This window comes from Macadamia integrifolia, chromosome 13 (genome assembly GCF_013358625.1).
Source record: "Macadamia integrifolia cultivar HAES 741 chromosome 13, SCU_Mint_v3, whole genome shotgun sequence".
Lineage (NCBI taxonomy): Eukaryota > Viridiplantae > Streptophyta > Magnoliopsida > Proteales > Proteaceae > Macadamia > Macadamia integrifolia.
The window spans coordinates 16,482,626-16,494,338 of NC_056569.1; the positions used below are offsets into that span (position 1 = coordinate 16,482,626).

Sequence of the window (11,713 nt, forward strand, 5' to 3'; positions counted from 1 at the left end):
TTCGAGCTCTAGTTACAATGAGTTGAGTGGGATCACTCTCTGTGGCTTCTTCATCTAGATTGTTCACATGATCGGGGAGTGGATTGGTGTTGACATTGGGAGGTTGCTTTACCTTGACCTCAATGGTTCCATTGTCCACCAAATCCTGAATTGTATGTTGCAAACCCAAGCATCTTTCAGTGTTGTACCCCTTTTGAGTGTGGTAAGCATAATATTCATGATCCCTATACCAAGCTAGAGGAGGGATGCCGATCACTCCTGGAGTATTGAGTTATGAATCCAACGCAACTTGAATCCCTAGCAATCCTTATTTCTTCAACTTCTTATACACTACTGTGATGGCACTCCCAAATTAGAAAATTGCCTTTTTGGATGAGGGGCCTTCTGAGAGGATGCATCTGTTTATATTACAAATGGTTGTGAAGAAGTGGTTGGGGAGACTGACTGCTGAACTGCACTCACCACATTAGTTTCTGGACCCTTTCCACGTCTGACTCAGTTATTCTTCCCTGCATCTTGGGAGGATCCTTGAACTGAGCTTCCCTTAGGATTCTGTTTTCCACACATGTGCCAGTGGCTATTAGGGCATCAAAAGTCTGTAGATGTTGGTAGCAGAGGACATCATAAAAAGGCTTTGATTAGTTCTCAATCAACATCTCTAATTGCTCTGCTTCCGAAGGCCGATCTACCATCTTAGCAGCCTTGTCCCTAAACCTCATCAAGAAGGTGATGAATCCTTCTTTGGGCTGCTGCCTCAATGTCTCAAGCTCTCATCGCTACACATCCACTTTAGTATTGTAGGAGTACTGCTTGGTGAAGGCTTTCACCACTATTGCCCAATTTTGAGTTTGAGAAGACTCCAACTGTAACATCCCAAATCTCACATCTTTACATTGGCTGTGAACATGCAAGAGTAACAAATTGGGAAGGCCAACACTAGCTTTGTTGGAAGCTGTGGAATGCTAGGAAGGAAAGAATGACCCAATATGTACTTGTGCCTACTACCAATGGTGTTGGAGGGATCAACAAGAAAAGTGGGCCAAGAGGTAAATTAATAAACTTGATAAGGTTGGATAATAGAATGACACTAGGTGATGCCAAAATTACTAATAAAATGACCCGAACAAGTCTAGATACATGTTGTTTACAACATGCCATTTCAATTGCTATGATTTCAACAAGGTTCATGGTCATGGGCATTTTATTCATTTTATATGACAATATCTAAAGATTATTTCTTCTACAAAATGATAGAATATTGAGTTATGAATCCAACGCAACTTGAATCATCTCAATCTGAGTTCGGATAAGAAAGATATGATCATTTTTGTATAGATTGTCTAAATAGGCCAAGAAACAGAGGTCAACCGGCAACTACTGGTTTGAATTGGCAACTACCGAGTGCAACCGGCAACTGCCTGATTTATCCAGAAATTCAACTGGCTAGCCAGATCAATTTTGGATGACCAAGAACAGACTTAGCCGACAGAGAGCAATCGGCAATTGTCGGTTTGAAGCGGTAACTGTCGGTTCGGTATAAAAGGTGAAAAAAATAGATATAAAACATCTATTTTAATATTATAAAAGGAAGAGCTATATAAAGGCCATCACCTCCTATTTAAGCTTTATTTCTCACATTCTATTCACCCTTTAGTAAGAGGAAGAAAAGAGAAAGAAGAAGAAGAAGAAGAGAGGAGAAGAAGAGAAGGGAAGAGAGAGAAATTGCTTAGAGATCGATTTTCTTGGGAGATTGCTTGAGGATTCAGCAAAAAGGTAAAAAATCTCACCTAGATTAACTTCTAATAAGAGGGAATTTTAGAAATAAAAGGGGCTTTAAACTGATTTGGACTGGAATTATGAAAAGAGAGGAAATCTGGAAATTTCAGGAACAACTCAACTACATAGAGTTTAATTTCTCTGAAATTCGTGGATTAAATTGGGAAGGAATGGAATAATTTAGTCAATTGATGTGTACACCATGACTGATTCCTACAAAGAGTGAGGATTCTCACTGACTCTCCTAAATTAGGAAAAATTCCATGTGGATGAGGAGAAATTCCATTCAATTTTATTTTTCTAAGGTCATAAATTTACATGCAAGTTAATTGAAGCTTAATTCTCCACATGCAAGGTGAAAATTAATTTTTATTTCACTATTTGAGGTTCAAGATTCACCTGCAAAGTGGGAATTGATGGTAGATCACATGCATGGTAAGATTATCGATAAAGTTCAAACATGCAACCTCAAATTGAGGGTTTATCATGAAAATTGGTTTTATTTTACTATTGTAGATGGAATTATATCTATGTGAAATGAAATCTGAGATGGCATCTTCATTATTGAAGGCCGATTTGGAACTAGGAGACTAGGTTCCTTACTTGAAGCTCTGGAACAGAGAATTAATTTGAAATTGGAAAGAAATCCCATCTCAATTTCACCAATTTGAGGGAATAGAGACAAATGCAAGAGATATTGAGTATGAATTCCATGCATGCTTATGGAATTGAGAATTTATCATGAATTTTGAAGTAAAAATACTGATATCCACTCTAGGTTCATAATGTCATATAACAAATTAGGTCAAATTGGGGGAAATGTGAAATTTCTACTAAATCCCATGTAAGACCCTAAGGATTTAAAATGAAATCTATTAAATTGGACTTGAAGAGGAATTGTGGAGCATATAAGGGAGGTTTTAGATGATCTTATTAGGGAGATATTAGGTAGCACTATTAGGGGTAGATAAAAAATTTACCTGATTTTAATACATGTGTATAATTGTTGATTTTTAGGAATCCCAGATATCCGTGAGAGAGATTCCTCGGCACCAAGAGAGATTGTGGGCCCTGATATTCACTGTGAGTGGGTGCCCTTCTCAACCCCCATTCTTTTAGTGTGTTTATTGTGTGGAGCATGCATCACTTGTATTTGTGCATTTACATTGCTTTACTTGTTGTAATTGTGCATTTACATTCATTTTCATCATTTGCATCTACTTGCATATTTGTGGTATGATGGATATGATGGTGGTGGAAACGTAGAAGGAAAGATAAGTGAGATGGATCACGTGCAGGTGCCCATGTGTGCATATATGGTTCGGATGATTTGTTGTGCACCATGTAGAATGTTGGCTAGGTATCATAACCCCAAGTGCTACACCCCTTATCCATAGGGCGTTAGGTATGGACTAATCCCAATAAAAGTGACTACCTGATCATCAGTGCACTGTGAGTGGTACGACGTACTATACCAGTAGTGGATGTGTATGGGTGTGAGTGTGTATGACAGGATACGATGTACTGTGTGCCTGTTGATATATTTATGATATGGGGTTACCTTTTAGGGGTTAGCCGGGGGACCGAGGCTATGACCGGGACTGGTTGGCCCCTGCCTGCGACATAGCTTCTATTCCTGAGGCCCAACATACAGGGTAGGGAATGCCACCTGCGTCGGTAGCACTTATACCCATAGCAGATGAGACTTAGTAATGGACTAGGAAATCTAAATAGTTAAATAAATGGATTTATGAGCATCATTCTATTGTGTGGAGCATGCATTGCATATGGATACGTGTGTTTGTTTCTATCCAACCCCTCACTGAGCATCGCCATGTGCTCACCCCCATTTCTTTTTTCCATAGATGAGGAGAGCAGTCAGCTATAGGTTGATAACTCAGAGCATGATGATGTGGTTATGGATCAGTTGGCTTGTATTCTGGATTTTCATGATTTCATCCATGGGCATGACTGTGAATGTGATGATTGTGCATACAGTGGACAGTAATATTGAGGACTGATGTATTTGATTAACCTTTTGTGTATATATGTGGATAGTGATGAGAATCAGTTTTTTTCGATACAAGTTGAAGGGTTTAACAACTGTTGGAAGAGATTTTGTGTAAATATTTGTTTTGGAATGGGATGAATGTATATATATATGGATTACTGTATATGCTGTTGTGAGTCATTATATCTATGGTATCCAATATCACATAGAAGCACTGGGTGGATAATAACTTTATTTGATTTTATATGATCCGTTGCAAACTCTGATTATGATTTTAGCATACATGGTTGTGGTGTTGTGGATTCTCCTGGAGTAAGATCCTGGTTTGGCGGGCTGACTGGGTGGGGTGAGATATCCAATGCCGGCGCACCTGTGCCATATCTAGGGCAAGGTAGGGTGTAACAATTTTGTGGTATCAGAGCAAACTCTAAGACGAAGTCTGACAAACCACATGATTTTAGGGTCATCCAGTGCAATAGGAAGTAAAGAAATAAAAACTTCAAGAGAAAAGCTTAATTATTGTGAATGCTTCTGTGTATGATAGAAACAAGATTAGGATGTGAATGTTTTCTTTTAACTAGAGAATTTTATATATGACAATTGCTGCATTACTCATCCTTGTTGGAAATATTTGTGTTGAGCATTGGGAATTGATACGTTATGATTTTCAGGAAAATTCCCAATATGCCACCAAAACGGCTCAACCTCAACAAGGATCGGGACACTAGAAAAAGGGTTGGCCTACTACTAGAGCTCACCCTTTGATGTCTGTGAGTGAAGAAAGGGAAAGTGAGTTGGTATCAAGAACATAAGAATCAGTTCTTGCGACTGCTCCTGTAGCAGCATCAATGTCACCTCCTGTACCTTCAGTACTTACAACTCAGGATTTGACCACTCTGGTAACTAATATGGTCCAAAGTATACAACAAGGATTGCAACAAGCACTGTAGAAAAATATATAGCAGCAACAATAGCTATAGCAGCAACATAATAGGATTATCGAAGAAATGGCCACAGCAATGCGTACTAGGGGAATACCCATTTCAGCCACACCTGTGGCACCACCTCATGCAAATCCTACAACTTTAGTACCCCAAGTTAACCTAGGAATCCCAATTGCACCACAGACCATAGGTGGGCAAGCAGCTCAGATAGTACCAGTTATGGGGGTACAAATTGGGCAACAAATTTTTCCCACTAGGTATCCTTCGTCCTGATTTTCTCGAGACTTCTCGGGACTTTACGTGATGCTGATGGGATTGCCCCTGAGTCACGTATTTGGACCCTTTTTTTTAGGAGGAGGGACACCTTTTATCCGAAACCAACTTAGGAAAGAAATTCTTTATGGTGAGAATATAATGTAGGAACATTCCTTTTCAAGACAACAAACAAGTTCTACAGTTAGCTTGTGGCACTCCTAGCTCCTTCATCTATTTTCTAGATGATGCAAGCATGCGGTGGATGCAATAGGACCGACAAGGCTTCTTTGACAGGATCTATATATGCAAGGTAAGTGATCCTTTTGATATACCCATAGGTACGAGATCAATGGGGTGACTTCCTTGCCCATCACTCGTGACTACACATGAGATTAAGCAATTGGCCACGGGGTGGTGGAGCCATGAGTGAATGTGTGCAAAAGTGTAATACAGGAATACCATTATCCGATCTCAGAATGTCATAAAGTGCATGGACCTCCTTGAGGGTGCTGACACAGTTATGAACATCCTTGCCATTTAACAATACCCTATAACCTTATACAGAAAGTAGGTATCATTTGCTCTCAGAGTACTCTCCATGATATGCGTTGACCTTCCCGAGGGTGCTGGCATGATAGGGAGTCCCTTGCCAAATGATTTCACTTCGAGCATAATGTATGATGCGGTTAGCGAATACAATTATAAACATGGGGTTAGCCAAACATGTTTCCAAGAAAATGCGGTGGTGGAAAATTTTCTTGCATTTAATGGTAGCATCTAGTGTCAGAAGCTTGACATGTCCCCAATGGAGATCTGACGGTCTAATTTTGACATGCCATATGTCATCAGAATCATATTTTCGAGCACTATCTATCTGTACAGTCATCTTGACTAGATTCCTTCACATATAAAAAGTAAAATTTGGACCCTCTTCTCTCCTGCATGGGGGTTTCCAGGGTTTTCAGATAGATGGAGAATATTTCTGGGTTTTCTTAGTCCATCATCATCTCTGTTGATCAGAAGTCAAAAATCGCTTCAAAGATCTACAATTCATCATAGCCAGAGGAGGGTGACAAAATTGGGTATCTACACCACCCGATGTCATAAGTGGGAGATTCACACAAACGACTTTACCAGAATATTCCTATAAGACATTCTCTACCAATAAAGTGATGCTTTCCTTAATCTTATTCCCCTAGGTGGCCTTCCTCCAAGTTTCCTCGGGTCTTTTTAGATGATTTGGCATTTTACAGGACTTTAACGGGAATCACCAAGGAGTCGTGCACACCCAGTCATCCATATCTCATTTCCAAGGAGGAAGGACACCTTTTATCCGAAACACACCTAGGAGAGCATTTCTTTATGACTATAATGCATTATAGGAAGATTCCTTTTTAAGACCTCAAACAAATTCTATAGATTAGCTTGTGGCATTCCTCGCATTCTCCAACTATGTCCTACATGATGCAAGTATGTAGTGGATACAATAGGACCGACAAGGCTTCCTTGACTAGATCTATATACGTAAGGTATGTGATCCTTTTGATATACCCAGAGGTACGAGATAGGGGGTGACTTCCTTGCCCTTGATTCGTGACTACACACGAGGTTAAGCAATTGGGCACGGGGTGGTGGAACCATAAGTGATTGTGTGCAAAAGTGTAATGCGGGAATTTCATTACTCGATCTCAGAATGTCATAAAGTGCACGGACCTCCCCAAGGGTGTTGGCACAAATATGAACATCCTTGTCGTTTAACAATACCCCATACCTTTGTATAGGAAGTGGCTACCATTTCCTCTCAGAATACTCTCCATGATATGCATTGACCTCCCCGAGGGTGTAGGTATGATAGGGAGTCTCTCGCCAAATGATTTCACTTTGAGCACGATGAATGATGCAGTTAGCGAATACAATTACAAACATGGAGTTGGCCGAACATGTTTTCAAATAGATGTGGTGGAAAATGTTCTTGCATTTAATGGTAGCATCTAGTGTCGGAAGCTTGACATGTCCCCAATGGAGTTGCCACTGTGAGGGTAGTGGCCGGAATTTCTTTCCTTCTCCCCTCTAGTGGGAGGAAAAGGACTTGCTTTCGGCCCTCTCTCCTCTCATTCTCTTTTTTGGGGAGGGGTGAGTGTTGTGTGTGCTTACCTATGGGTCCTGCACTGTCGTACCTCCGCTCGGAGATAAGTGGAGGCCTATTTCATAGGAGTGTAAAGGTCGTCATTGAGATGGGGATTTGATGATGGTCCAATACGGGGGATTGGGATCATGCAAAAGGGTATGGAGTCACCACCTAGATGCTTAAGAACGAACATTTTCCACAATTGTTCCTATTCCGCATGCATGGCTAAATTATCACACATATATACATTGACTGACTTTAAATAATTATGTGCACTAAAACAAGGTCAATATAAAGTCTACATTTTGCTAATTTTGGATGAGAAATTATACCTGAGCTTAACCCCTATTTTAGGTCAAGATGGGTGGACCCCCAATTAGTGCTGGCATGAGCTTTCTTATGGATTCTCTCGGCTCAGGAGAAGATGGCCTTGACCTCCAACTTCCTTTTTTAAGAGATGCTGACTGTGGTAATATTCAGACAGAGTTCCGGCTAGGAACAGTTACTTTCAGGCTTAGACTAAGGTGTCAATTCGGTAGAGCTTTTGCTAGGGATGGGTTACTTTTGGATTTTGGTTGAGGTGGCACTTCGGTAGAGCTTCCACTAGGGGTGGGATACTTCAAATTTTGGCTGAGGTGGCACTATGGCAAAGCTTCCACTGGGGATAGGCTATGGGAGGGCTAGGCTGAGGTGGCACTCGATAAAGCTTCTGATGGGGATAGGCTATGAGAGCGCTAGGCTGAGGTGGCACTCCAACAGAGCTTCCGCTGGGGATAGGTTATGGGAGGGCTAGGCTGAGGTGGCACTCTGAAAGAGCTTCCATTGGGGATAGCCTATGAGAGGGCTAAGCTTAGGTGGCACTCTAGCAGAGCTTCTGCTAGGAATAGGCTAAAACCTAAATTGTTGAAGAACTTCAAAGGCCCAAAGAACACTTCAAAGTTTGGATCTTATGAAGATCTCTCTGAAGACTTGAAGAACCTTAGAAGTGGGGAGGGAGACTAAGGCCAAGCTTTTCCTACACCAAATACTCACTCAAAAAAAGCAAAGGATTGAAGAGCTTCGAAGGCCCGAAGAACACTTCAAATCTTACGAAGATCTCTTCGAAGACTTGAAGAACATCAAGGGGGGAGGGGAGGAGAGAGGCAGAGATTCTCTACAAAAGGGTGCTTACTAGGAGGCTTAAGTGTGAAAAACCAAAGGGATGGGGGGTATTTATAGAATTTTTCGACCAATGGGGAGGAAAGAGGAATTTCCTTAGCCAATGGGGTTAAAAAGTGATTTTTTTGGACTAATAGGTTAACAAAGTGAGATTTTGGGCCACTGGGGTGACTAGGTAATTTTTTGGGCCAATGGAGTGAAGAGTAATTTCTTGTGCCAATGAGAGATTGTGGTATAGGGTACACTGGCGGGGCAGTGTAGAGTGCCCAAGTGGGTGAAGAGGGAATCCCTTCACTAAACTGGTCATCGGGGTGAAGGTTCCAGTGAAAACACTAGGGTTGGGTAGGAGTGCGCAAGGCAAAGGGAGGCAAGAGATACGGGGGTGCACGGGGCAACGGGCCATGCAAGGTAGCGAGCGCACAATGCAGTAGGGCACAGGGTAGGGCCATAGGGGCACGCAAGGCAGTAGGGGTGTGGGGCAGGGCCTCAGGGGTGCGCAAGGCAGTAGGGGTTTGAGGTAGGGCCGTGGGGCGCATAGGGCAGCAAGGGCGCCAAGCAGGGCCATGGGGCATACAAGGCAGCAAGGGTGTGGGGCAAGGCCATGGGGGCCCACAGCACAACGGGGGCCCCCAAGGCAGCAAGGGTGTTGGGTAGGGCTGTGGGGCACGCAAGGCAGCAGGGGCATGGGGCAGGGCCGTGGGGCCCCATAGCACAATAGGGGTTTGTAAGGCAATAGGGCACTGGGTAGGGCCACGAGGCATGCAAGGCAGCAGGGCAGTGGGGCAGGACTATGGGGGCATAAGGCAGGGCAGTGGGGTTGTACAGCACAGTGAGGGCATGGGACAGGGCCGCAGAGCACGTAAGGCAACAGGGGTACGAGTTAGGGCCATGGGGGCGTGCAGCACAGTGGGGCACGGGGTAGGGCTATAGGGACACACAAGGTAGCAAGGGTGCAGGGTAAGGCCGCGGGGGCACGCAAGGCAGCAAGAGAGTAGGTCAGGGCCGTGAGGGCATATACATGAAATTTGATTCTTTTGGGAATGATTACGAAAGATCCGACGGTCCAATTTTGGCATGCCATATATCATTGGAATCGTGATTCTGAGCACTATCTATCCATACGATCACTATGGACCGAATTTCTTTGTATATAAGAAGTCATAATTGGACCCTATTTTTCTTTCATAAGCTAGTTTTGGGATCCTTGGGTGGGTATGAAATGTTTATGGGTTGGGTTACCTCAATAAACTATCATCTCTGTTAATCAGAAGTAAGAGGTCATGTCCATGATCCGTAAGTCATCATAGCCAGAGCAGGGTGACAAAATTAGGTGTCTACAATTTTCGGTGGATAGTGACTGTTTCTGGTGATGATATTATCACTCTGGGACTTTGTCTGTACCCTTTGGGGGTGACCCCTATGGGCCCCTCCTAATGTTCCCAACACGTATTGTCATTAGGTTACCTTTGTGCTTAGGACAGTGACGTACACGTAGCCCAAGGCTGGAATTGAATTGAACACTCGATGGCCATACTTGGAACCCAATCCGTTTGAAGTTAAACAAGGTGAGGGATGGTTGACGTTTATTTTTGGGACTATTTATTTATTTAGAACTACCCATATGTATAGATTCTTGCACAATTATTAAATTTCTTAAATGATGATGATGTTCTATCACATGTATTATTTTGATGGAAATGACATGAGATGTATATTAATATGTCTGGCGGGATCCGGTGTGGCCAATGTGATACCGGTACCATGATTGTCGCATGATTGTTGTATGAATGAGATGGAATCTGATATGACCGAGGTGGTATTGGTATTATGATTGCCGTATGTTTGTTACATTCATACATTGATTATGTGCATTAGAGTTAGTTGTAGTCACGGATTACACTTTGTGACCGATGTGTTCCCAGTATCGTGTACTTTGGGACTGCATTTGGAAATGGATATGCCTCATGGAAAATGGGGATACTGGTACTGCGTAGTCTATACTCAACTACTTTGCATGCTAAATAGGTATATAGTCATGGGTTACACCTTATGGCCGATGTGCTCCTGATATCATGTACCCCAGGGCTATACTTGGAGATGGATCCTCTTCGTGGCTGATGGTGATACCGGTGTCGCATGGTCCATACTAACTGTATCATTATGAAGACATGTAGGATATTGTGGTTAGGTGACATTCCCCATGTTACGTGCCCTTTCCAAAAGGGGGTAAGGTGTTGGATAACCTAATTGTGGTATGTTCGATGAACCTCCCTGGAATGCCACACCCACGGTATGATGGGATTGTTGCCGGAGGTGAGAACTTGTCCAACATGGCTGATGGACATACTAGTGTCGTGACTGCCAGGAGGGGGTTATCAGGGATTTTCTGGGTGATCGATGGCCGCATATCGGGACCGGAAGGCTCCTAATCACAGCTAGGATTTGTATCGCTGTGTAGTCGATAGCGGTTTTGAGACCAGGGATATAGCCTAATGTGCCATAGTAGCATTTACCAGACTTAGTTGTAATGCCAGGTGGATAATAAAATAAATGAATTGCATCACGAGCATCATGGATTATGTGCTTAATTCCTGTAATCATGCATTAGAATTATTTATACGACTACTTTTATTTGGTTGTGCATAAACCCCACCCCTCATTGAGCAAATTGGAAAGCTCACCCCACGTATATGCCCCCTTTTAGATGATGATGCAGCTATGGTCATGCCTATGGCTTGTGACTCTCTTTCTTCCAGACCCAAGTACGGAGTGAGCAACCAGTGGATGTCGGAAGCAGGAAACATGACAAGGATTGTGCCTGTAATGTCTGTGCATACGCGGCACCATGAGATGTTTGGCGTGTTTTGATATTCAAATACAGATTTGTGGATGGTATACTTTGAACTTAATATTTATAACTCTCAAATGTTTGTAAATAGATAAATTGGTTATGGATATTTACAGCATCACTCGATGTTCCCCATTCTACTTATGATTCCGCTATTATACTCTGATTCTGCTACTATTAGTTGGTTGTGTTGTGAGATTGTAAATTGTTAAGGTACTGCTATCGGAGATCCTGGTAGGTTCGTTATATGGGTAAGTGTCTTGCTCACACCACCGGTATTTCTACACAATAAGTTGGGTCTACTGGAAGTGGGGTGTGACACCCACAAAATCTAAAATATCGATTCTGTCAAGCCGACCAGTCGGACTATTGATTCCAAGCTCTCCCACCGGTTAAGCTGAATTTAGTCCCCCTTTGGTCTGCAACATTCCTATCACACCTAACCCCTATTCTAAGTTATAATTTACCTGTTGGCCTATGTTTCTTGCTGGTTTCTCCAACACTGTTGGCAGAATGTACAGGTACAAGTGGGGACACTTTTCCCTTCTTGGCATTCCACTGCTGCTAGCCAAGGCAGTATTGACCTTCTCTGC

General features: G+C 42.7%; 1 long non-coding RNA gene across 1 annotated transcript; it reads left to right on the plus strand.

Annotated features, from left to right (window-relative positions):
* The first annotated feature begins 1,663 nt into the window (after positions 1–1,663).
* On the plus strand, positions 1,664–11,276 carry LOC122059464. The gene is made up of 3 exons (XR_006134051.1): positions 1,664–1,773; positions 2,794–2,859; positions 10,977–11,276. It is a non-coding gene; the product is annotated as an uncharacterized LOC122059464 (long non-coding RNA).
* The last annotated feature ends 437 nt before the right edge of the window (positions 11,277–11,713 follow it).